This window comes from Grus americana, chromosome 17 (genome assembly GCF_028858705.1).
Source record: "Grus americana isolate bGruAme1 chromosome 17, bGruAme1.mat, whole genome shotgun sequence".
Taxonomy (NCBI): domain Eukaryota; kingdom Metazoa; phylum Chordata; class Aves; order Gruiformes; family Gruidae; genus Grus; species Grus americana.
In genome coordinates, this window is record NC_072868.1 from 7455417 (window position 1) to 7480972 (window position 25556).

Below are 25556 nucleotides of genomic sequence, written 5' to 3' on the forward strand. Positions count from 1 at the left end.
GTGATGTGATAGGAAATAGGAAAATTAGTGATGCCTATCTAAATTATTTTCGAGTGCTAAGCTTTGTCTGTCCTAGGGAGGAAGAAGGGCCATGTGTACTGAATATGGACAATTACAGAAAGTTTGTGTTATTTGAGGGAAGAATTTCTTATGTTTTACAGTAGGAGAAACAATGTTGCTTTTTATTCAATGCCTATTGAATGTAATTATAAATTGAGGGGGCAAAACTGAATTATCCTGGCTATGAAAATGGAGGAGGAAGGGGAATTGCAAGCTCTATGATGGTCACGGTAGCCATTTGAATTGATCTATGACTGTTGTTCATAAGAAAAATACCTGTCTAGATAGTGACATTTCCAATAATAATAATTTCAGTAATGTCAAATTATCACTTTTAAATTATGTATATTGAATATATTGATAACTAATTATGCTTCTTTTTCTCTTTTCCAGCTTCTTGTATAGAATATTCATTAGGTGATTTGTTATTTCAGAAGCTGTCATTCCCCTTCTTTTCTCCACAATACAGTTGAAGTAGGAAAAGCAGTTCTGTCTCTCTGGTTTAGATTTCTTTTGTTTTTTCACCTTGATTCTCTACCACCTATATAATGTTGTCCTCCTGAGTCCTGTGTCAACATTGCTCACATGTTGTTGTGACAAGATTAGAATTGAGGATTTCAGTCAGAGAAACCTTATTTTGAAATATCCTAACGTTGAAAATGAAGAAAATTAAGATCAATATGAAGCTTGCTTACGCTTGCTATACGAGGCAGAGGAGAACATTTTGAGAGAGAATAAATGCTTGAGGTTTTCAGAAGCTGAATAACAGAGCATGACACACAAGAACAGACTGGAGTCTTGTGTGTTTTATGAGGAGGACAATGGGGGCATCGTGTTAAATGAAAAGCAAAACCATTTAAAATTGATTAAAAAATTACTTATACAGCTAGGAGGCACATGATATCAGACAAGTTATTAATACACTAAAAAGCATCTTGTATTTTTTAATAGGAGAATATTTATAGTTATAGTTAGTAGAGTTTATATTTATGAGGGTATTCTGTGGTATATATTAGTTTCTATTGATTCTCGGAAGCTAAACCTCCCTGTGGTAGATTCACCCTTTTTCAGTAGTGAGGCGAGGCTCTGATACGATATGGCATGAATTCTATGTTTCTGTTGCAAACAGGTATTGATGATAAACACATTAGTGCCAGAAATGCTATCTTTATTTGAAGGAAATAGCCCTTCTCTTTTGCTTCTTGTATTTTATAGGTACATAATATATGTTAATTATGTCTTTTTAGGTATGCAGAAGACATTTCTGATCTTTCTAGAAGTAAAGCATTCTAAATTGTAATTCTCCTTGCTTGCTTTTGCAGCCTGTCAGAACAAGATGAATACTGTTTAATGGCGCTGTTTCACATAGTATACCACTCATGCTATCTTCATAGTGCTCTTAACTGTTTCCTAAAGTTGCAGAGCAGCTTCTGAGAAACTTTGAAGGTTGCTAGTCATCCAGTGGCTCAAAAAGTAAGGAAAATGTTGACTTGCTTGGCTGTAAAAGCAAAATTAATCATTGCTTTTAGGAAACTTAATTCAGTGTGTCTTTGAAGTGTAATTGTTAAAAAAACAGCCTTTTTAAAAGGTGTTTTAAAGATTTTTTTTTTTTCAGTCGTATAAACTAGCAGACCTTAGACAATTTTTTAGTAGTGTCTTAGGATCTCTGATGAGAAACTGAAGAACTTTTGCCATGCTTGTACTGTGTGACAGTTATCTGTCAATCCTGTACCGCTGCAGTTTGCAGAACAGTGTTTTAAGACGCCAGTTTCATTTTTCTTAAAATGCTCTGTTGCGATGCATGTCTTCTTAGTGGCTAATAATGAGCAATTTCTCAATGAGTAGCTGGCCATGCAGTAATGGCAGGGCAGTAAGTGGTAACCTCTTCACTTGCCCAAAGATAGTAAGAAATCCTCACTCCTCCAGAGTTCTGCAAAGATCCTTGATTTTAAAGAACATCTAGAAATAGGAGAGAGGTGTAAAGCAGTAACTGATGTTTACTGCAAAATTGCAGGATTTGTGGTGCCCTTGTAATCCAAGGTAGTTTTATCATTCATAATGGCATTTAACTCTTCTGTGACTGATGGATGAAGTTTACCTCTCATCCAAACTAAGCTTTGCTTTGGTTTTACGTGTGACAGATTTCACTTTAGAATGAATGAAATCATCTAGCAATCTTCCTAAAAGTTGTGAGGATAGAAGGAAATGTATCATTTAAAGACTAAGAAAAAAAATTTAGAATTTCTCAATGAAGTATTGTACATCTTATGTAATGTTTTAAAAGTTAAGACTTAACTAGTTATGACTAACTTGAATGAACTGTTTTTCATTTTGCAGGATATTTTCCCTGGTCAGTAATAGGTACACTGTGGTCCTTAATTTGACAGTTTTTGTCATTCTTAGTACCTCTTCTTTCCTTTTTTATATCTCTGTCACACTACTACGGGATATATTCACTAATCTCTCTCTTTGAAGGTACCTGTTTTGAAATGTCAATATGAGGATTATAGCATTAAGAAGTATGGAATGATAGATACTTATTTTGAAACAGAACATATGAATGTTACTCTTCAGAACTATATACATCTTCTTGCTTATATTAATGGGCAATTTATTTTAGATTACAGCCTTTTCATTAGGTTTTCTACCTTGATTGTTCAGCTCTAATTTCATGTCATCAATGTTGGTTTCAGAGCAGATGCACTGAATACTGTAAATTAAATGTGCAAGGGGACATTTTCATACTTCATATTCTTTCTTATGCCATAAAAAATCTGAAGAGCTTTTGTATTCTGCGGAAACTCGATAGTTTGCTCTGATTAGTGCTTATAATCACTTTTACAGTTAAAGGATGTTATTTTGATGTTTACGTTGCTACAAATAATGCAAATTTTGTAGTAAGTCTAGCAGTTAAGTTGCCACTGCTTTCAGCAGTTATCATTCTGGTTTTGCAACACTGGTGGTTGATGTGATTGATGAAAGATCATTTAGATTACTTATCATAACTATAAGTAGTGGACAGTTAGTGTGTAAAAAGTGTGTCTTTTTAAAATAACGTGAACGTTGTAGGTTATTATTGACATTATTAGAAAATATCAAATAGACTGGAATAATAATTTTAAATAGGAGTTGCTCTAATTCAGACACCAGGTTTAACATAGATAGTACCAGAACATTCTCAGAAGGTGTCTGTTGAGCAAACAGACATTTTATCTGGCTTTCTTGGCTCCTGGTGTGTACAGCGCACACCTATGTTTCTAAATAACTTGGGAAATAGTTCTAAATAAAATTTAGGTCTTCTGATAGACAAAACACTGTGTCTTTCTATTTGAAGTTAATAAAAATATTCAGGTAAAAGATTTTTTTTTTTTCCTGCTGAAGATAAAATTTAGAAAGAAATATTACTTTCAGCCTTAGTATTTCTACTGGTGATAGACTTCTCATTGAATTAACAGAAACAGACCAATGCTAAGTGCTTCTGAAAATCGCAGTAGAAGTATATTAAATTTCAATGGATCAAAATACTTATTACTTAAGAACAGAGAGGGAATGGCATTGATATGACGCATGTATTTCACGATCTTTCAACAGACTGAGCTTTTAACCTGCTCAGGAAAACTAGCTAATACTTTTAATAAAAATTTACAAAAGACTATCATAGTGCTTAAGACTTAGCTGCGGAACAAGAAACCTACTTGTTCACATAGTAATCACAGTGAATTTTTAAAGTATGTTTGGCATGATAACGGTAGCATGGTGATAAATTATATGTGGTTTCAAATCAGGGAGCTGGGGAATGAACAGCTTTTAAGTGGACTACACTATAGATAGGGATCATTGGCATCTTTATAGCATGTTAAAAGGTAACATTTCTTAATGGAAAGTTCTGCCAATCTGATCCCTTTTATTGTACAGCTAATGTTCCAAGAGTTTGCTCAGTTTGTTGGGCTAATTCTGCAAGATACAATTAGAATTCTATAATGAGTGATTTCCTACAGCAGAAAATGTTGTTCAAGTAAAATTGGACTGTAAAAAATACAGAATTGGTAGTGGATATAACAACAACTGTTTTTTCTCTTTCAGGTTCTTTTTTGACTTGGTTTGATGTTGAATGTGTCTATTTTGGTAGAACGTGTATATTAGAGTGTTATATGTATCTTTACCCAAGATTTTTGGAAATACTTCCATCAATTGCAGTGTGATGATGTTGTCTTCATAACAATACTCTGCTTTGGAAGTTAAAATTTGAAAATGCTAAACTTCTGACCTTGGATAGATGTTGCCATGTATAATGCATTATATTCAGCTGGTGAAGTAAAAATTGCATGTTTCTGAGCTGTAGTTTGTGGAAAAATAGTGTGTATTGGGCTGCGATGCCTGACAGCTGACATTTATCAAGAGTAACATGAGCTTTACTCATTCTCACATTTTTAAGCAGCTTTCAAAGCTTTACATGTATACACATGTTCAGCATATGTCTTGCAGCTTTGAACATTTTGTTCTAAAGATGTTAACTCTCATTAAGATGAGAATCCAGACTATAAACCCATAATGATTTTCATTTATCAAATTTAGTCACAACGTTAACATTTTGTAAACTGGCACTATAATGTAGAACAGTAAGAGTAATATTTAAAGCTTAAAAATACTCTTTCCCTATCAAATGTTTTAGTGAACTTTGGATCAGACTTTCAGTGCACAGGATTGTTTGAATGTGTGACCCTCTTTCAGAAGCATACAGTTTCTAGAAATCATGAAATTAAATACAGTAAAATTTCTATTTCTTATTAAAGTGCTAAAGCTTCTCTTTGAAAAAGAAGAAAAAAAGAAGATGCATTTTCTTTGCAAATTATCTGGTAGCCATTTTGATATCTTTGTAAACAGTTTGTGTGCATTAGCTAACTAATGAAAAACTTGTTCTACTTGCTTTAAATGTTGTAAAAGAATTACGTGATTGTCTTGAAATGCTCAAAACTCTGTATGCAATTATTCTTGCTTAATAATCCTCTTAAGGAGAGAATTGTCTGGATGAAGTGATTATTTTCATATTTGACAAATTTTATGCTAGTCTACATATTTTGCTGGTCTATTTTTAGACTCATAGTTTCCTGTTACTTCAGTAGCTCATTGTAGTGCTAAACAGATCACACTGGTCTGATGCCAGGTAACTCGAAACTGTGGGTGACTCCTAAAGATAAAATGGATAGGTATAATTATGATCTTCATAATTTTAATTGCTGATCAGTAGTGTAAGATACATTTCTTTCTCCTTACTAATGTTCTTACTAAATATTTATTACTAACATACTAACATTGATACCAAATACTTTAAATTTGTCACTTCTACATGGAAATAATTTCAGATGACCTAAGAAATAATTTTCTTTCTTCTTTAAATAATACCCAAATTTTTAAAGTCAAAAGATAAATTGTCTGAAGCCAGTCTGGAATTCAGACTTTGCTGGACCAGTTTGTTAAAAACTGGAGATTCAAGATGGGATTTCTTTGCTCCAGTTTGGAAGCCAGGAAGGTTTTAAACATTAGTTGATCTCAAATGCTCCTAAGAGGCACAATGGATTCACTACATTTTTTGTGTTGTTTTGGTTTGGCCTCAACCAAAATTGTCGTCATAATTGTAGCAATCCTCAAATCCTCCCCATTTATTTGGTGAATTTAAAATGTGGAATTATTTTTGTTGGATTATTTCAAAATGGTACTAATGCATAACCAGATATTAAAAGTCATACAGGCAACAAAGAAAGATGACAATAGAATATATGTCTCTTTCTTGAGCTTGTTGGTCTTGAAATAATCCATATATTTTAACTACTATCCTTAAAAAACTTTGCACATTCATTTAAAGAAATGAGTGCCTTGATTTATGACACTTTAAAATTTCAAAATTTTTGAAATTTTTGTTTAGTGTTTTGTTTAGGCTTATGAGAACCCTAAACTGATGTCTAGTAAAACTTGGTCTTGCAGACAAAATAAGCTGTATGAATAGCAGAAAATATCCTTTTATAAACAGGAATAAAAAGTTAGTGTAGTTGTGCCAGCATTATTGTTTTTAATTAATTGTGAATATCTGTATATTACAGGTAGTTCAGAAGATCAATTTTTTTCTTTAGTAGTATCTCTCATAATTTGTCTACTGTTTATGGAGTATTGGTAGAATGATGAACAAACAGATCTCTTATAAATGTAAACTTTTTCCCATGTCAGACTATGTTTATATACTTTCATCTTGTAAAGTCTTTCTTCCATGCATCCCTCCATGTACACATGCTCAAGAAAACTAGTATTTTGTGTATGTAGGCACCTCTTTAGTGAGGAAAGCTGCTCTTACATGACTTGTTTCTTGAGCTATTTTGGGTTACTTTGTTGGAAAACCATGTGATTCCCCTTTGCAATGACACACTGTGATCTTGGTGGTGGTAATGCTTTGGAATTTTGGGGGGTTTTTTTGTTTGTTTGTTTTGAAGATAGCAAATAAGATATTTTGTTGTAGTGACTTGAAGATTATCTTTCCTTTCTTGGCTAGCCCCAGTTGTAGAATTACAATTTCACAGTTGTAACACTCACATTGCCAAAGTGGGACTGATGAAGGGACAAGCACATAAAGGTCTTAAAAGTGAGAAGCTTTCTTTCTGAGTTAGACTTGGGCATGCTTTCTTAATTTTATACAAACTTAAATATATGGTAAGGTATATGTTGGAGGGGAGCATATTTCTGGCTGTAAAACTTTTGTTGCTTTCTTTGTTCTTTTCTTTGTGAAGTACCTATAGACATCATTATGTACAACTGTAGGTGCTAAGAATGATTAAGGATATAAATCCTTTGTTTTAAAAAGCATTTTGTAATAACAAAAATGGATAAGTAGCTATTTTTATCAGTGCTGGTCACTGATACTGAACAGCAAATTATAGTAGGCAGCACAGTGAAATCAGCATGCTGTAATGAAATCCATTTTTGTGCCCTACTGTTGCTACAGTGATCATGTGCCAAACTAAATATACTATTGTAAATGAGTTTACTATTACTAGTGCAAACCTCATTTTACTATTGTAAATGAGTGAAAGTCTTAAAAGTATACTGCAGTATAAGTACAGTATTTGTAGGTTATTCTTTCATGGGTTGCTTGATTAATCTTAGGTAGCTTTCCTACTTTCAGGTATTTCACAGATAAACATTCATTCACTTATGATCAGTCTAGAAAAGGAAGGAGGAGATTAGCACACAGGTAATTTTTGAATACATTGACTAGACTGTATTATCTTTCCCTAGTTAAGGAACTCGTATACCTATTACACAAATGTTCGTGTTTACCTACATGGTAAAATGTATCTGTGTTACTATGCCATGGTTTGTAAACTTTTGTCATTACAGTGGCTGAACATTCCCAGCTGAACATTTGCTCTAAGTAACTTATCTGATATTAGGGTGTTTTAAGTCCAGTTAGTTTGTTCTGAGATAGGTGTAATGTAGAGGTGGTGATTTATTGGTATCATAATGCTAGTAAGTCTTCCCATGTAAACAAGTCTGTAGTTTGGAGTTTTACAAATCCTTTCTAGGCATAGTTTCTCATGGTGCGCTGATGGTCAAATGCTTCTCTTCATTCATTCTCTAAAATACTTTTCCCCTCAGGTTCATTTGCTTATTTTTGTTTGTTCATGCCTGAAATAATTGTAATATATTTTTTCTTGAAGCAGTTTTGACAATTAGGAGTCTCAGGTAATGTAGCTTTTAATATTTTTCATTTTAAAATACTTCTCAGTTAATATAGGAAGAAAAACACACTTGCTTTTTCTTCACATTTTTATGTGTCTGTTGCAGGCTGCAGTATTGCCAGCTTTTTTTCAAAACTCATTATATTTGTTCTTTCTCTTCAAACCCCAACTGTGACAGTGATACGACTAGCAAAGCATCTCATTTTTCATTTAAAAAGAAAACTGAATTCCTTTCCTCCTGCACTGTAAAAGAAAATTTGAAAATATCGGCAGTTTACCTTGAAGTCTGACTGAAGAAAATAGAGAAACAAGGAGCTTAAATCTAAAGCCACCTTTTTTTAAAAAAAAAATGAGAGAAACATGAATTTTAATTATACATAGTTGTAATGGGGAAATAAAAAACCAAAACAAAAAAAATCTGAGTTGCACAATTCAAGGTTTCACTGAACTCTCTTCACTCCTCTTTCATTGACCTCTGGCTCATAAACGGTTGAAGCTTTGACTTTTAGAAAATATTAGATGTTCAGAATGATAGCGCCATGTTTATCCCACTAGTTTTTCTTAGGCTTAATCTATTACTAGGGAAGCTTCCTGGTAAAGCGCTGTCAACAAATCTTAGTAAACTCACATTTCATACTGGCAAAGGAGTCTCAATACAAGTTCCCTGAGTAAAATAGGTTATATGGGTAAGTATATTTTTGTCACTACACTAAAGCAATTCAAATATTAAAAAAAAAAAATCCTCTTACAAGTTTTAACAAATGTAAAATGACAGGAAATATTAGATCAGTCTGAAGATCATAGAGGTCACAGTAATTCTGTGCAACTTTCTTTTTCTCTTCAAATAAGTTTTCCCTATTCAAAAGTCATGCCATGTTGGCTGTTTTTCTGCAGACTTTATTTATGTGCTCAGTGATATTATTCTTTAGGATAGCTTCTACCATCTTACTGGAGGGAAGTCAATCAAGGCATGAAGGTCAACTTCACTGGTCCATAGCTCCTGAGAGTCCCTCTGGATTTCTTTACATCAGCAGGAGCTCCCCTGGTCACCTCCCTCTCCTCTGATAGAGTAGCTGTTTGTAAGGACAGGCAGTGCAGCTTGGCCAGTGGTTCTGAAGACTCACATTTCAACCCCTTCTCAGATGAAGGGTATCCTGGTGACCGATTAACACCTTGCGTGTCCGTCTGGTTTAATTCTTCCTCTCTTAGTTCCTTAAAATTCATTGTGCTTCTCCAAGCAGTTTGCTACAAAGAAATGCTGAAAGTGGGAATCTCTCCAGTATCTTCAGTGGTGAAGGCCAACAAGAAGAGATTTTCAGAGCCTATGCCTTTATCTTCTGTGAGTGCCCATTTTATACCTTTACCATGAAGAGGTCCACTGTCTCCCTAGCTGGCTTCCTGTTTCTGCTGTGTTGTTTAAATATCTTTGTATTATCAGTTGGAGTTCGGTGCAAGGCACTCTTGTTCTTTTTTTAGTCCTGTATTTCCTGTTTACATTCAATTTACCGTGTTCTATGGGTGTTTCAGTTCTTCCCATGTAGACAAGCCTTCCACTTTTTAAATGTTAACCTTTTCCCTGTGGTATCCCCCTGAACTTTCTTATAGAGCATATAGGTATTTTTGATGTTGGGTTTTTTGTTTTTGTTTTCCCCTCTGCTCCAAAAGCTGTGTAGGTGTAGCAGCTATTATCCAGAATTCACTTGAGAGCCTGCATCTTTTTTGTGTCTCTCCCTCTCTCACTGTTGTCATCATGGTACAGTCATACAGTGACAGTGTAATCACTTTTCCATCTTGAGGACTGGAGGTTTGTGGTGATGTCCTCACATATCACCAGAGATGTGTAAATTAATATTCCACACTGCTTCTAAACTGCATATTGTTTTATAAACATAACCAACTTTATAGGAGAATAATACTATCTCTGAGAAATTCCTTGATTTGTGTGCACAAGCATTAACTGATTAATGTGCTGACTTCCTTTTAATTTCCCCCCCCCCATTAAGACTACTTAAGATATTTTTGTTTTAATACTTTGAACTGGAGCTACAAATGATGTGAAGAAAAAAATATAATCTTGTAACGTGCTGGAAATTTTAGAATGTATGTCATGCAGCCTGTATGTCTTTGTTTAATGTGGAAAAGTGTTTTGGCAGAATTCTAAGTAGTTTTGAAAATTAAATCTCTGCTTGATTCATATGGTGTAACTCAAGACTTCTAAGTTTTAAATAGCTGGGAATTTGCAGTGATTGTCTCGCTCAGTCTTTTTAGTGTGCCAATGCATGTTCCTAGTAAAGAAGTCATATTAAAAATGAGGCTTAAGATTTGAAAGGCTTTTTTGAACTTACAGTAGATGTGTTCAAAGCCAATTAATGAAATCGTAAGTAGTACTCCTATTGATCTTATAAAGATCCCATAAATACTGTGTCAAATTTGGAATTAAATTTGGAAAGCTTTCTACATTTTAATCTATGAACATCTGGTAAGTTGTAGTAAGAATTTGGTCTTTTTTGTTTTCTGCTGTCTTTACTTCAATATTTCTCTAAGGTTCTGATCTATTTTGGGGTCCATAGAAATGCTAGGCTTTATTTGTTCCATGGATTTGCCCTTTTGTTTGATCGCTTTTATAAAATGTGTCCATCATACCTAGCCAGTTACTTTTTCTCCTTCTCCTGCAAAGGCCCATGTTTTCTTTTCCTCTTTCTCTGTGTTTGAGTCCGTTTCATGATTTCTGCCTGATTCTTCTAAAAACTGAATTCGGCTAAGAAATCCAGCAAGAAATAAGACTAATTTAGTTATGGCACATAATGCTTCCTAACTGCATTTTAGAGAATTATTCACATCTTCATGTTACAAACAAAAAAGGCTTGCTAGCCTTCCACTCCCACACTCTCCATTATAGCTGTATAAGGCGCCTATTGTCTCTATTCATATTGAGATATCACAGATGTGTACACTCTTCTGGGGTCTTTTCTCTCTTGCAGCTCTAATGACATAGGCTATAGAAAAAGAAATTTAGGTCACAATCTTTAAGTTATTCTACTTGAGTGAGAGGAAGATTTAGCTGGCTGTGTATTTATACATACCGGAAATCTATGGCAAAATTAGTTTCATCCAACAAATACTATTTTGTCATCTCAGAGGTCGTTGACTTAAAAATATCACCAGAGTGTGCAGTTTTAGCATGAAATGGAAGTGTGCAACTGAAAGAGTTTTAAAGCTAGATTTATGGGGTTTTTCCTAGAGATTAAAAGCACGTGTGTTCACTTGTACTGTTAAAACAACTAGGAGTATTAGGAATGACCGATTTTAAATACATTTATTTTTATGTATTTTCATTTCAAAATGATTATACATATTTTTGTTCTATTTTGAGATCAGCTACCCTCAATACCAGGTTCCCTGTCTGTCAGGTCAGTGAATTTAGGGTTTAGCTCTAAACATGGATGTGGCTTCCTTTGAAGTACTTGGAACCCCACGTGTGTTGGCTCTAGGCTCCATACACTGAGGTGTCATTGCATTTGCAATTTGTATTTGCTCATGGAGCATATTAGTTGCACAGATATGCAGATAGTTGAGTTGAGCAGGCAGTAGCAGTGGTTTTCTATTCATTAAGAATAATTTTTCCATAAGCAAACAGTCCTTTTTTTACATGCTCTTCAGATACACTATTCGTGTGTAGAAAAAGCAAGCATTTACAGAAACAGGAAACTATTTTGTGCTTTGCATCTCTGAACTGTCTTGTACCAACATCCTTTTATGGTTGGCTACTTTATTTTCCAGTTAAAACTAGTGTTGTGTTTAGAGTATACTAGCAGGTCACACTCTTCATCGCTTCTGTAGACTGAGTTTTGTCTAGTTGTATTTTTTAAGTTAAGAGCACTCAAAGGGTAAAAAAAATCCACAGATACAGCATCATTTCCAGTTGTTATACAGGATGCTGCAATTAAATCTAAACATGCTAGCCAAGTTATTTAAGTTGCTTCTCATTACTGTTTGTTGTTGTTTTGTAGTAACAGACTAGCATTCCCTCAAATATTTGTGCCCTTGAAAGTGATGTGTATTTCAGCTGGCTGCAAATTCATGACAGCAGGCCACACAATTTATGACATGCTTTTTTTAAGAGGGTAATCAATGCTTCTGTCCAGTACTAGAGCCTTGATAGTGTGGGATGGTATGTTTTGTAGAACTGGCTATGAGTATTTAGGAAGAAGGACAGAAATTACTGGGAGTATGTTTTGGGTGGCTTGTATCCCAGCTCATCTGCTGTGGACCACTGACAAGGCTTATTTCTCTCTATTAATTTGTTTGTGTGTAACTCTGCTACTAATACCAAAATCTGTCTTTGAAGCATCATAAAGACCAGAACCAAAGTATTTCATTAAGCATTATATTGTGTTGTTTTCTTGGTATTTGTGCTATGGACGTCTTGAGAGATCGGAGTTTTTCCAAGGTTAATATCAGAAACCAATTTGTTAATTGTGTAACAAATTGTGTTCTTATAAATGCAGAACAAAAGACTGTTGTCTAGACACTAACATAAAAGATTCTTGAAACTGCAACACTGGATCACGTACTTTGTAGACCTAATTTTGTGTTGTTCATAAAAGTGAAATGTTTGCTTTTTAGTAGTCAGAATCAAAGAGGTTCTTACTATTGATAGCCAGGACATTCCAGTAAATTTTGAAGTTGATCTGATGTATTTAATGTTCAAGCGTTTTCACTTCAGAGGTCTTTATGTTGAGTGTAATAACTTGCCTCACTTGTTCGGTTTGGCTGAAAATGGTCTTCTTTGTAGCATCCACCCAACAAAAGGTCACTTTTGTTAGACATTTGCAGTATCTGCCAGGAGACTCTATATGAGTACACAGACAATTATATTTTACTGTTCCCCGGTACTTCCACAAAGGCAAAATATGACAGAGCTGTGTAGAAATTCTGACAAGCATCAGGACTGTTCTTCTCAAGGATTTGTGATTTCCAGTGGTTGATAAACTTTTGTCCTTCTTAATAATTTGTGATTATTCAAATGCTAGGAAACGGCAGATGAAGTGAACAGGCGGATAGGCTAAATGTATGGTGGGATGATTAATGACAGTGCTGGCGAAGGCACATGGGCATCAGCTAGATCACATCTGATCTCCCAAGATGAACAGTTGCCCAAAGTAGAACGAGGGAAACAAAACTATGATTAGATAATTGCAAAAATTCTAGATTGTATACAGCTTTTAATTGAGATGCTTGCTTTTTAAATATGCAAATATAAAAAGTTAGAATGTTTTTTTCAGCTGTGCAATTCTAATTAAAAAATATTTTTGCTCTGCAACTTGACACTTGAAAGTGATTACTTCTTCAAATAAGCAGTTTTCTTAAAAGTCAGTCTCCGTACCTACTGAATTGATGAATACTTTCGATTCAAAGTCTAAATTGGAAATACAGGGGGGTGAACATCTACTGTTAATAATAGCTGTAGAAAATGCAACAAATTCATCTGTTTTGAATGCTTTTCTGAGTATTACTTGTAGAAGTTCAAAAGCTTGCATTAAGCTTGGCATCTGATAGAGATCATGTGCCAGAAACTGATAGGGTGTACAGTAAATATTTCATTCTGTCAAAACCAGTCAGTTTTTCCCTTTGTCTGAAGGCATTTTGGTATTTTTAAGAGATTTTGATCCAAATGTAAAATGACTTCTGTCTCTAAATTTAAGCTCACAATGGACAGGCTTTTACAAGGAAATTGCTGATAAGTTGCCCAATTTGTAACTGCTGCTTTGGAAAACTGATTTCGAACTGTTCTCATTTTAAACATGTTTTACTCATTTCACAGACATCACAGTTTTATATAAGATTTTGGTCTGATTCAATTATAGCAATGGCATAGCACTAAATGAGTTAATGCTAATTGTAATACTATAGTTGTGTTTAAGTTGTGTCTCCCTAGAAACCCAGCAAGCCATCTTTGCTTCCATGAGACACTGGTAGGGTAGAATGGCAGACAAAAAAATTGCACATATATAACGTATAAAAATGTATGTGAACCCATTCAGAGTCTCAGGAAGGAGAATGAACTTGCTGATGGCACATTCAGAGCTTCAGGAAAGGGAATGGACTTGTTCATGACTTGGAGAGGGATCATAGGTATTTAGTGAAACAAACTCCGTTTAGTTGATTACATTTCCTGTTTTCACCAAGAACTTGGTAAGTACTCTTTGCTTTCGAAGTGTCAGATAGTGTATAGCTACCTCAAAGAAAATGATGGTTGTTGCTACTGAGAACTTGTAGATTGAATTATTACTATAATGAAACTGTGTTTGGGAAGTTGCTTCCTCCCTTCTAAGGGAAAACTAATTCCTTAGTCATTGTTACATTAAGGTAAGAGATCTTGTATCTTTATCAGATCCTGTAGGACAATGTCTCTGTCACTCTGTTTATCTTACAGGAGCTACTGTATTCTCTAAGGAAAAAAACCACCCCATATTTATGTGTGATTTTGTTCCCATAAAATATAGTTCTCCCAATTTTATGAGTCTCATCTAATATCCACTAGTAGTTATCGCTTTGTGTTTGCATTTGATATGATCGTTACTTAGTTTCTGGCAATTATCCCTTTGCATTGGACTTTATAAGAGCAATGATTAAAGTTTGTACTGAAAAGGTAATCACATTATTGTAATGTGTAGTGGTGAAAATTGTGTAAAAATTGAAGTTGTATATTGATAAGGCATGAAACAAGCTTTCATCAGGTAAGTTAATATATCTGCTTAAAAGTTAGAAATGAATAAAAATAAATAAACTGTTTTCAGATTTATATGGTCAAACGGATAGTTTTGTTTTCTAAGGCTTCTAGCCAACGTCCTTTTCAAATTTAGAGAGATTTTGTACTTTGGACTAATCTTTAAGTAATTTAGTATTACATAATTACATTTTAACAAATTATGTGAATTAATTCAAACTTAATTCCTAATTAAGCTGACATTGCAATATGTAGAGATGCATTGTATGGCTTGCGTTCTTCTTACTAACCTGTGGATTATGTCATGTGTCAAATGGCATGGAGTCACTTATGAATTAGGTATAAACAGTTGGAAAGGGACTCTTCAATACCATTATCTTGGTATTCTCTTGTGAGCTCTGGCAAGGGTATTTTGTCTTGTAAATGGAACACTTTTTGCATAAATGTCCTATTTTTTTCAGAATTGTATTGCTGTTAGTAGAGATGTTTGTGCACTGGTCAGTACAATCTCTTTCCATAGTACCCACTGTTTTTGGCAAGGATGATAGGAAGAAGTGTTTTCTGCTTTTAGAACTTCATTAATACTAATATAAAGCCTAAGTAGACCATATGTATTTCAGTCAGCTACTGACTTGCCTGAGTTTTTTCTGCTGTTCAAGTGTCTGGATGTACAGAAAAGAATGGTAGTGTTCCATGGTTTCTTACCAGATCAGTAGTTATCAAGTCCCATTATAGTAGCCCAGACATCACATCCTGTTTCTTTCTTCATGGTATTTCAGGTAGGGATTTTTTTCTTTCTATATATATTTATTAAATTTTTAATTATTTTTAAGTAACTGTTTACTAACTCTTCTGGATACACATCTGTAAGACCTTTGCTATGTTAAAAACATTCTAGATGTATTCTAGGAACACTCAACTGATGCCATCATCTATATTGAAAGCCTAAATTACCTCTTCCAGTACAGTGGCTTGGAAATTAGTCAAGATTAAAGGCCACCTTCAATATTTTTTGGCCTGCTGTGTTTGAGCATACCAATTCTTGCCAGTGTCATGCAAGTAGGCGATGTGGTGGCATGGTGCCCAACTGCTTTTTACTTACAAGACCTATATCCTGACAAATGCATCTAGCCAAATAAGTTCGATAATGTTTCACAGCTGGGTTATGAGGGCAGGAGTTCCTTTGTGTCTAGAACACGGTTCACATCTTTGGACCTGTGATGAGATGCAGTAACCACTTCACCATAGTGCTTTGTGCAGAAGCTGGCAGGTGAGAAATTTTTACAAGTGTTCAGCAGTGTATGATGATGGCATAAGGTTAAAGACTAGTTTTTTTATAACAGCGAGTTCACTGGAGCCCCCCTTTCTCTTTCATACATCTGGTTGTTGTAACAGGGTCCTATATCTATTGCTGTGACTAGCAACAGGGACATATAGGAAACAAATTAACAAGTAATGACATTCCAAAAATAGAGCACACACATTATTTATCAGAGGAACAGGAGACGCATGCTGAGTGTGTTCCACCTCTGACCATCCTTTAACTGAAAGTGTCCTGTCATTTTAATATATGCAAAGTGAACAAGGCTCAAGTTAATTGTCATATCTGAGAAATAGTTGAGGAGTGCATAGTGCTTAGTAAACACTGAAGGGGAATTGGTAAATGAAACCTGACAAGGCCTGAAAAATTATAGTCTCCCTAAGATGGAACATATAATATAAAAAGGATGTGTGCTGAGTTAAGATCATTTGACGTGTTGCAACAAGGTGTGCTTTGCTGGCTATAGATTACAGATGGCACCTTTTTTTTCCTTTTCTTTTTTTTTTTTTCCTTCCCTTCTTTTTTTTCCATCTGTCAGCCCTGATTCAGTGAAGCCTCTGAGTCAGTTATTTATTATCCAGTAAGTGACCTTTTTGGCTGAGGGGGTGGGGAGAAAAAAAAAGAGTGGAGAATCATCAAATGCATATGTTTTGGAATATTATTTCATTATTTATTGTACTGATGGAAGTGCTAGAATAGGATAATGATGTTTCAATACAATTAATGATATAATTTGCTGTTTGCTTCATAATGTAAGTATAACTGCTTTAATCTTAAAAGTTAAGACTTTTTAGTACAAAATAGTTACAGTACACCAAAACCTCTTTATTCAGTGTACTTGAGTCTCATCTGTTTCAATAGTTTGTTACATTGTACTTTCAGATTCACAAAGCTGTAGTTACGGTATGGTGGCATTTTTTTATCTGCTGCATTTTCCCCCTCCCCTAGAGGTTTAAAAATGTTGGGTTTATGTACTGTAGTTTGAAGTTTAGTATATTGTATTTGATTTCTTTTTTAAACAGGCACAATAATTATATCTGAAACATTTAAGGAGGATTACAGATGCAATCCTTTTTATGTCTTCTTTCAAAAAGTAGCCATTGTGTTGACCATATCTGGCAAGTTTGACTATGAATATATATGTATATTTTTAACCTTGAAAACAGTGTAGCTTTAGCTCTGTCATATTGTTGTTGTCTGTGCCACAGGCAACAATATGACTTGTCATTTAGCCATCCCATCCAAACTCATGTAATCCTCTTATGTGTTTTAAAAATTAGATCAAAAATTGGACCATATGTACACTTAAATTTGATAGCCAGGCTAGTTGGAGGCCTAGTTTCTATATGGTGTAAACTGAGTATCTCTGTAGCTCATCCTGTAAGTGGGGAAATCAGTCAAAGGTCACTATGTTGAGCTCATTGAGATCAAAACATGCCGAACGTTTTCGTGTGAGCACTCTTGGTTTTTGGTTGAGCATTTTTTAGACAGGAAATAGTATGCTCACATGTTGAAAGTGGTAGTGGTGCAGTGAGAGCTGATGGAGAAGCTGACTGCACAGCTCCAAATGCCAAGCTTTTTAGAAGAATACTGGCAATTGCTTAGTGCGTGATGTGCTTTGATACAGGCACTCTAATAACCTAAACTAATTCATGTGAAGCAGAACAGAAAACAATGTTGGAATAAAATATTTTTTGTATTTAAAAAGTTAAGAAGTTGGCTGTTTTATCTGTACTCAGAAGAGGAAGCATGTAGGTTTAGAGTAGGGATAACAGAGTTGAATGGTCAACTTTCAGTATGTAAAGAGTTCAGGCTTTCATTAGCAGGAAAACAGCGAGTATTATTGAAAGAGAGGAACGCATTTTATTTTTTCATTTAAATGTCATAGATGATAACAATGTAATGATTTATTAGATTGTATAATTTTAATATCCTATTTTATTTATAGTGGTAGTAACTTGAGGTCTAATTTACTTTTGATATATGGCAAAATTTTACTGTAGCGTATCTGGTGTTAACTTTTTGTTGGGTTTACTGGGTAGGGTTTTCATCCTTACTTCAAGTTGTTTTAATTTCATCCTGGTCTGTAGAACAGTTCTGGTCCTCTGCAGTGTTTGGCCAGACCAAATGAGTGCAAATGCTACTCCACATGCTTTTCTAACCCTTCAAGAGCCTTCAGATTATTCAGAAGGTTATTTTTTAGTTACTTTACTGCAGTACTACTTTGAGAAGTATTCCATCTTCTGTTTAAACAGCTCAAATATTGACATCCATAGAATGAATATTTACTTGAGAGGAATATAAAGGGAATATTATAAAACTAATTTAAATAGTGTTAAGATTTTTATGTGGTCTTCAACTTACTAAATTTTCAGAGTTCTTCTCTTTTCCCTTGCATTTCCAGTCATACAGAATCCTTTTGATACTTGTGGGTCTTGAATTTCCCATGTTTAAGTGATTTTCTGCTGTTCATTTCTCCTGGATAAGTCAACTTCTCAGTGAGACTCTTGTTTGTTGAACTTGGTGTAAGACCATGCCAGGGAAGCTAGATAGCAAGCTATCACTGAGTGTAGTATAGGTCAGGTTTAGCATTTTTACAGAAATGAACAGCTGAAGGATTTAATTTGCCATGATCTTCACATGTTTCTGATACTGCATCTTAAGATTTCTTAGATTTTTATTTATTTTTTGTGTGTGTGGTTTCCATGATTAGCAGAGGTTGATTTAGCATAAAATGGTGTTATAGAAGTCTTTAATTAGGAGACAGTTTACTCTTGATGCTTACTCTTACGTGACCACATTGTCAATCAACCTTCTAATTGGTAATTCCAGTTCATATAAATAAAGCTACAATCAGTATTGTCAAAGGGATGGTTAAAACAGCAGATGAATGCATATGCAACCAGTTGATATGAAAAGCTTCAGTTTAATTTCTTAAGAAATGAGCTACTTGACTAAAACTTCTTTACCTGCCTGCTAGTGATTACCTATTAAGTAGTCTGGGTAGAAGCATCAATTTTGAAACTCTTGATTTTGGATAGGACTATGGTGTGTGCTTACATGTGAATGTCTCATAAATATTTCCCAAGAGCAATTTATTTTTCTAATTAGCTTGAACAGCCTCTGCTTTACATAGCACTTTCAACAGTTTTCAGTAAATCAATTCAATCACCCAGGTGTTTAAAACTCTTCCTAAGTTACTGCAATTCTCTATAGAGACTCAGAATCTCACTAATTAGTATACTTAATCATACCTTGTATAAAATGCATGATAATATGGATTAATCATTCCTAGAATTTTATAGAAAAACAGAGTAACAGAAACCTGAGCTCTGAAAACAGTTTGCTATTCTCATATAATAGTTATGTACCAAGCAATGTGTGCAGGCTGACAAAGAGCGGCTACGCACTTAATTTTTACCTGCCCGTCATAACTCTATTAAATAATTAATTTAGGGCTGCAGCTTTTAATATAAAGATTTAAAAGTTACTAAGATCAAACATCTACAACAGTTTCATTATTTGTCCCAAAGTAAAAAAAAAAAAAAAAAATTATATATATATATATTTAGTTCTTATGTGAAAGGAAATCTAGCTCACTGGGTGGCATTTGTGAGGTTAAGATTCGGACTTTTGAGCGATTTTAGCATATAGCAGAGTTGCTACAGAGTTACAGTTTTTATAAATGAGTTTTAAACTCATTTGACATTAAAATACCTCAATATTAAGTGTTTATTTTTGGTAAGATTATTAATATTAGATGAAAAAATTGAAAAGCAAGCGCTCATTTTTAATGTACAGCCTTTTTTGTTTTTCAGGATGTAACTTAAAATGACTTATGATTCTGAAGGTCCTCTGAAAAATATGCCGTGCTTGAATGTTTGCTAAGGACAAGTAAGTGACAGATTTCATATTTGGACTATATGTACCTGAATAGTTATTCCCTTACCATTTTTAAACCAACAAATTACAAATTGTACATGCCAGTATATAAGAAGTGTGTTCTTAAAAAGAAGAAAGGTGGGGGGGGAGGGAAGAAAGAAAGAAAAAAAGCAAAAAGAAAAGCCCTTTACTTCACTAGTGCCAGAAAGTGAATTTTCTAAGTTTGTTTTCTTGTGGACTCCTATCTATGTATATGGGAACATCAGTTGTTTCTGTGGTCAGTCTTATAACAAAAGAATCTTCGTACAGTTTCAAGAATATTGTGAATCAGAAGTTTCACTATCATACTTTTTATATATGTGTATTTGAGGCAAGTGTTTGAAATAACAAATTTTCACTTAAGAATACGGAGTTGCTGAAAAGAATGTCCTCTAGTTTTATTTATATCAAACATAATTTAAATATTTGGGGGTTCTCTTAGCATAAACCAGTTCATTTTTTACAATTTGCATCTTAAAACCTGTGTGAATTATGTGTTGGTTTTTAGAAATAATTATATATTCAAAATATATATAAAAAAATTCCAGACCATCTTCATGATTCATTGAAAAGGACTGGTTTGATTTAACTCTTCATAATTGGCTTATTCTGGGGAATGCTAAGAGCCAATTTATGCTTTTTCCCTAGTGAATTTTTCAAACAAGAAATCAGCTTAGACAGAAAGGTTCCAAGTGTGCAAGATACCATGCGTACATATATTTAGTATAGGAAAAAGTTGATGGTTTCATGGGACCAAAGCAGTGTTAAAAATGTTTTTATGCAAATAATATGATTTTTTATAATAGTTTGCACATGTTTTAAATTAGTATTGTATAGTTGTGCTTTGTGGGGTTTGGGGTTTTTTTGCATGTGTGTGTGGTCAACTATTTCAGCACAACAAATACAAAAACTAAATCTGAAGCATCTAATTGTTTGTATTTTTGGGGCTCTGTTAGGACAAAACCTTCCCAGTTGCCATGTCCTATTTGGTGAACAGGTCTTTCATCTACAACTGCTGGTATGAGTTGGAGAAGGAAACCAGTGTGTTGAAAGACAAACCAGCAGAAAGTGGTCTAATGAATGTTAAGTTAGTAGCTTTCTAGTTTGTGTGAGGGTGAAGTGAGTAAGACCAGTGAAGCTTCATATGAAGCTGAAAACTGTCTGCTTACTGTGCTTATTACTTCTCAATGTCTTTTTTAACTTGAATGCTCTCTAGGAAATGTCTTTAGGAACTTTATTGATTTCAAACGTACTGTATTGTCGATATGTGCGTCCTTTTCGTGGTAGTCTGGGACAGAATTTTAGGAGATTTTTGTTGGTTGGTTGGTTTTTTTAGCCTGTCAAAACATTGAAACTCTGGCAGGTTGAAAAATGCTAGTCCTAAATGCTGATGATTTCTTTAAATTCTATGGTTTTGTTTGGAAGGCTGTACATACATTGTTGTAATTGATGGATTAATAATTACTAGAAATTGTTTTACCTGTCACATGCAAAAAACCAGAACCTTTTTAACAATCCGTCGATGGTTTTCACTGAGAAATGAACAGACCTGACATGAAAGGATGTAGACAGGTGCACCTTTATTAATAAGGACAAGTGTTTTTTCAATGCACTTATTGATGAACAAAAAGGTCTCTGTTGTTTTCTGTTTTCTTGTTTCCCCTTTTTGATAAATGAGAAAAAAGTCAGAAAATTGTGGATTGTATCTGAAAAGATAAATTTAATGGTAATTTAGAAACTAGTGCTTAGTATTTGCAAATAATCATGAGAATTTGGAACTTTTTCTCCAAATATTGCTGCCTTTGATTCCACTCCACTGGTGGGGTTAGTAACATCAGTATATAGTGGTTCATTACTGCTACAGTCAATGGAATTACAGTGTCCTGCTTTGAAGACTTTGAACCATCTCTTATGTCATCTTGATTTTTCTCAAATTTGCTTTAAGTATAAACTTTGGAGGGCTCTGGACATACTTTTATTTTATTATCTGGACATGCTTTTATTTTATAAAATATTCAATGAAGATGACAAAGTATTCCAGTACAGTGGAGTAACATGGACAGTTTAATTTAGAAATTAAAATTAGTTGCTGGTCCTGATGACATTGGGTTAGCAAACATTTAAATATTGTTATATACATAGGAATTATTCGTTAAGTACCTGGCTTTAAAAATTGGGCAGTATCAAGAAATTCTCTCTATAAATTATATAAACCAGGAACAGATAAATTTTAGAAAAATCTAGTTGTTTATCACTGGACAGAATTTATATTCAGCATTTCTTCATCCTTATATGTAATCAATCTGCTGTAGGTTCTTGCATTTTAAGCAAATACTTACATAGAAATTTCATTTAAAAGTGCATAATAGTATTTTAATAATAATAGTATTATTTTAATTACACAAATAATAGAAAGAATTTCTCTGTGTAATTCTTTTCTTTAAAACTGCTTTGCTTACGTAGATAACATTGTGCAGTATAACTAGCAGAGGAGTCTTTCTATCCAGCATTATAGATTTATGAGCAGAAATAATGCTATTGCCTGTTAGCTCAGAAAGGAGGTTTACAAAGATGGGTGTGTTAAACCTTTTGCTTTTAGCAGTAAAAATGCATCAGAGTTTTAATGTTTGAAAGCTGCGTTTCAGAGCTGTCTTTTGAAATAATGATTAACTTCAGGAAAACTCCCCAACTCCCCCAAAAGAGATTTCTTCTGGGAAAAACTGTTTTAGCCCATTAGAAAATACAGGTTCATATTCAATGAATAAATATAACACCTGGTACTTTTTAAGTGGTGATTTCTTTCATTGTTAACTCACTGAATAATGGCTTCTTTTGCTAATATTTCCTGTAGCAGGGAAATTAGTTTGATTGTTAACAATTTGTACTGGTAATCCATCTGTATTGGGAAGCAGCTTCTGTAATTTCCTTAGCTAAGCAGTTACAGAGTTGTTCTAAGCATTACATGCCTTCTCAGCTTGTAATGATACTCTCAGGGAAAGGAAAATACATGTGCAGGAACTCTGCAGCTTCAGGCCTGAATAAACTACCACAGCCTACTTGGGTGTAATAGTAGGGAAACAGCCTACACGAATTACCTAATTTTTCTTTCCTTCTCCAAGCTTCTATATTTAGGCACTGAAAGATTTTCTTAAATAGAAGAAGGGTTGTATTTTCTGATAGGTATCATGTTTCTGAGACAAAATGTAGTCATTTTTGTTTTTCTATTTAATCATATTGAGTTATCTGTCAGTACAGGTAGATGTTAAACCAGAAATGACACTTCCATTCTAAATCATTTAATGCAACCCTGTTACCTGCAAAATTACATTCTGGTGAAATGTCTGTCCTAGCTTAAATTTTCAACTATTAAATGTATTTTAAATCTTTCCTCCCTTAAATAGAATTTACTCTTGGCTTCTGCCATACTTGCTGTGCCCACGCCCTTCCTGAGTTATCCTTAAGTCTTATATTTTAAGCTCTTCCTTTCTCTTTCCGCAGTAGCTCTTAACTCTGCAGCTCTATGCTCTGCCTGTGAATGCAGTTGCAGGGGGAAGTGCCAATCCTGGAGTGTGTGCGTGTGTCACCTACAGAATGACTGTCAGAATTCAGTCTTGATTGTAAGGTCTGTAGGCATAACGCCTTATGAGTCATATGTTCTGTTGAGTGTCAGCTTCAGATAATCAACTGTTTTTTGCATGATCATAGCCTGTTTCTATAATTTCTTTTTGAAACTGCTTACTTGTTCAGATGAGTAGTTTTTAATTCAGCTGCTTAATTGAAGAAAAATATTATGCCTGCAGTTGGTCAGAGCTATACTGTCATCTAGTGGCGTAACCCTATATTTTTCTTGAACTTCACATAAGGTGGGCCACTAGAAGTGTATTTGAGAGGTTTTTGCCCTGGAGGAATATATGATTGAATAAAAGACTTCAGGCATGTTCTTCTATCTCTCTGTATATTGGGTTTTATCTTATTCATCCTGGGTTTGTATCAAATATTTAGATGTAATATCAACAACTTCTCTGTGCAGTCCATGACTGTAGTGATGGAGTTAGGCATCCTTTATAATTGTTTATTTCAAATGCAAGATTATGTTTTGCTGTTGTTTTTAATTTTATTGTGATGTGCAAAGTATGTTATCCTTCCTCTCCTAATGCGTATCAATTGGGATGAGGATTGGTTATGAATACAATTTTATGTTAAGCATTGTAACATTGGCTTAGCTGCAAAGAGAACTTGTGCTTTAGAGAGATACCATTTTACTTCTGAGCTTTGTACACGTGCCAGAGTAATCCAGTGTCTGCTCTTCAGTGCAGCCAGCACTCCTCTGTCCTGTCAAGCTGTCAAAGGTCTGTACTGCTGTGAGAAGAATGTCCTTTTACATTCTCCACCCATAGCTAACATCCTGCAATAACAGTATCAGCTATTGCAAGCAACCCCTGTGCTGCTTCATGCAAATATGTTCTTGTGTGTCTTTGCCCTTTCAGTTTAGCCTTTAGAGAGAACTAAAGCACTATTAATTTTTTGTCACAAAAAGCCAGTAAGCAAAAATCCCAATCAGTCAAGGTTAGTACATCAGAAGTAATACACACACTTCTCTTTTTTTCTTTAGATGTCTTGTCCTGGAAGCAGTTAGTTGAATAGATGCCTAAGGGGATGGTTTTCTTTGCTGCAAGGGTACGCTGCTGACTTGTGTTTAACTAACTTCTTGTTCACCAGGATGCCCTGATCTTGTTCTGCAGAGCTGCTTCAAGTCAGTTGGCTACAAGTCTCTGATACCATCACATAAACTTCATTTAGATGAAAGCGTGTCTGTCAGTTCCTTGTGCTTGTGATATGTGATCACCGACTTGTAGGGATTTGGTCATCCTAAGCCAGTGTTTTGGGGGTTTTTTAAAGTAACTGTAGTAATGGTGGGTTTTGCTTGTGGAGATCCTTAAAGAACTTTTTATTCCTGAAAAATTTATTAGTGCCTGGGTTATATGTTATCGAAAAGTTTCTCTCCAACTAACAAGCATAACTGTCTTACCTAAATGTTTAAGACCAGTTACTGTTGTTGCTGTATGGGGTAAAGAACTGCAGTCTGAAATAGATTGCAGTAAATTAAATTTACATTTAATTTGGAAATCTCTGTAAAAAGGATAAAATAATGCTAAACTTCTAACTGCCCAGATGTGTCTCATTGTCATTGTGATACAAAAAACAAAATACAAATTATTAGACTATTTTACCGTTCTAATCATGTTCTAAAATACTCTGGCTACATAAACAGTATAGACACATTAAAAAGGGTTTTTTTCCTCCCTCAGCATGTCATTGATTGTAGCATAGCAAGATCTGGTATAGGTGTCTTCTCTCCTCTGTGACTGGTTCTTTTTTCCCTTGAGGGTGAGGGGAGATGAGTGTCATGGATATCTAATCTGCCAGGCTTGTTTAACATAGCTAGACTTTAACAAAAGTAACCTATTATTTTATTGGGTTATGGCCCAGTCTTTGCTACAGAAGCTATAATAGAGTTGAAAAAGTTCTGAAGTCTTTGCTTGCCTTGTCCTCAAGTTTTAGAAAACTGTGTTCATTGTAGAAAGTTTAGCAGGAGATATGAAGTTAAGACTATAGTAACCTGTTGCTTTAGAGATGGTAATAGTAATCTGTTATACCAAGCCAAGTGTGAAACTCTCCTTTAAGTTCACTGACTTACTCCTAAGGATGAAAATTATTTGTGGCTGCAGTGGTTAGATTACATGAAGGGAAAAAAGGAGCATAGAGAAAAGGAAATTTTATTCAAAATTAATGTATT

The 25556-nt window shown here is 34.4% G+C and overlaps 1 protein-coding gene across 13 annotated transcripts in view; it reads left to right on the plus strand.

Annotated features, from left to right (window-relative positions):
- Positions 1-25556, plus strand: part of NCOA3 (nuclear receptor coactivator 3) — an 84691-nt gene that overhangs the window by 33724 nt on the left and 25411 nt on the right. For 8 of the 13 annotated variants that reach the window (XR_008579614.1, XM_054845126.1, XM_054845134.1 and 5 more), the window contains exon 3: positions 19657-19732. The exons of 3 other annotated variants lie outside the window; for them this stretch is intronic. The gene's annotated coding sequence lies outside the window, so the exon portion shown is untranslated. Of the gene's footprint in view, positions 1-19656; positions 19733-23257; positions 23382-24371; positions 24437-25556 lie in introns of all 13 variants that reach the window. 2 more of the 13 variants (XM_054845128.1, XM_054845127.1) reach the window with 2 other exon arrangements.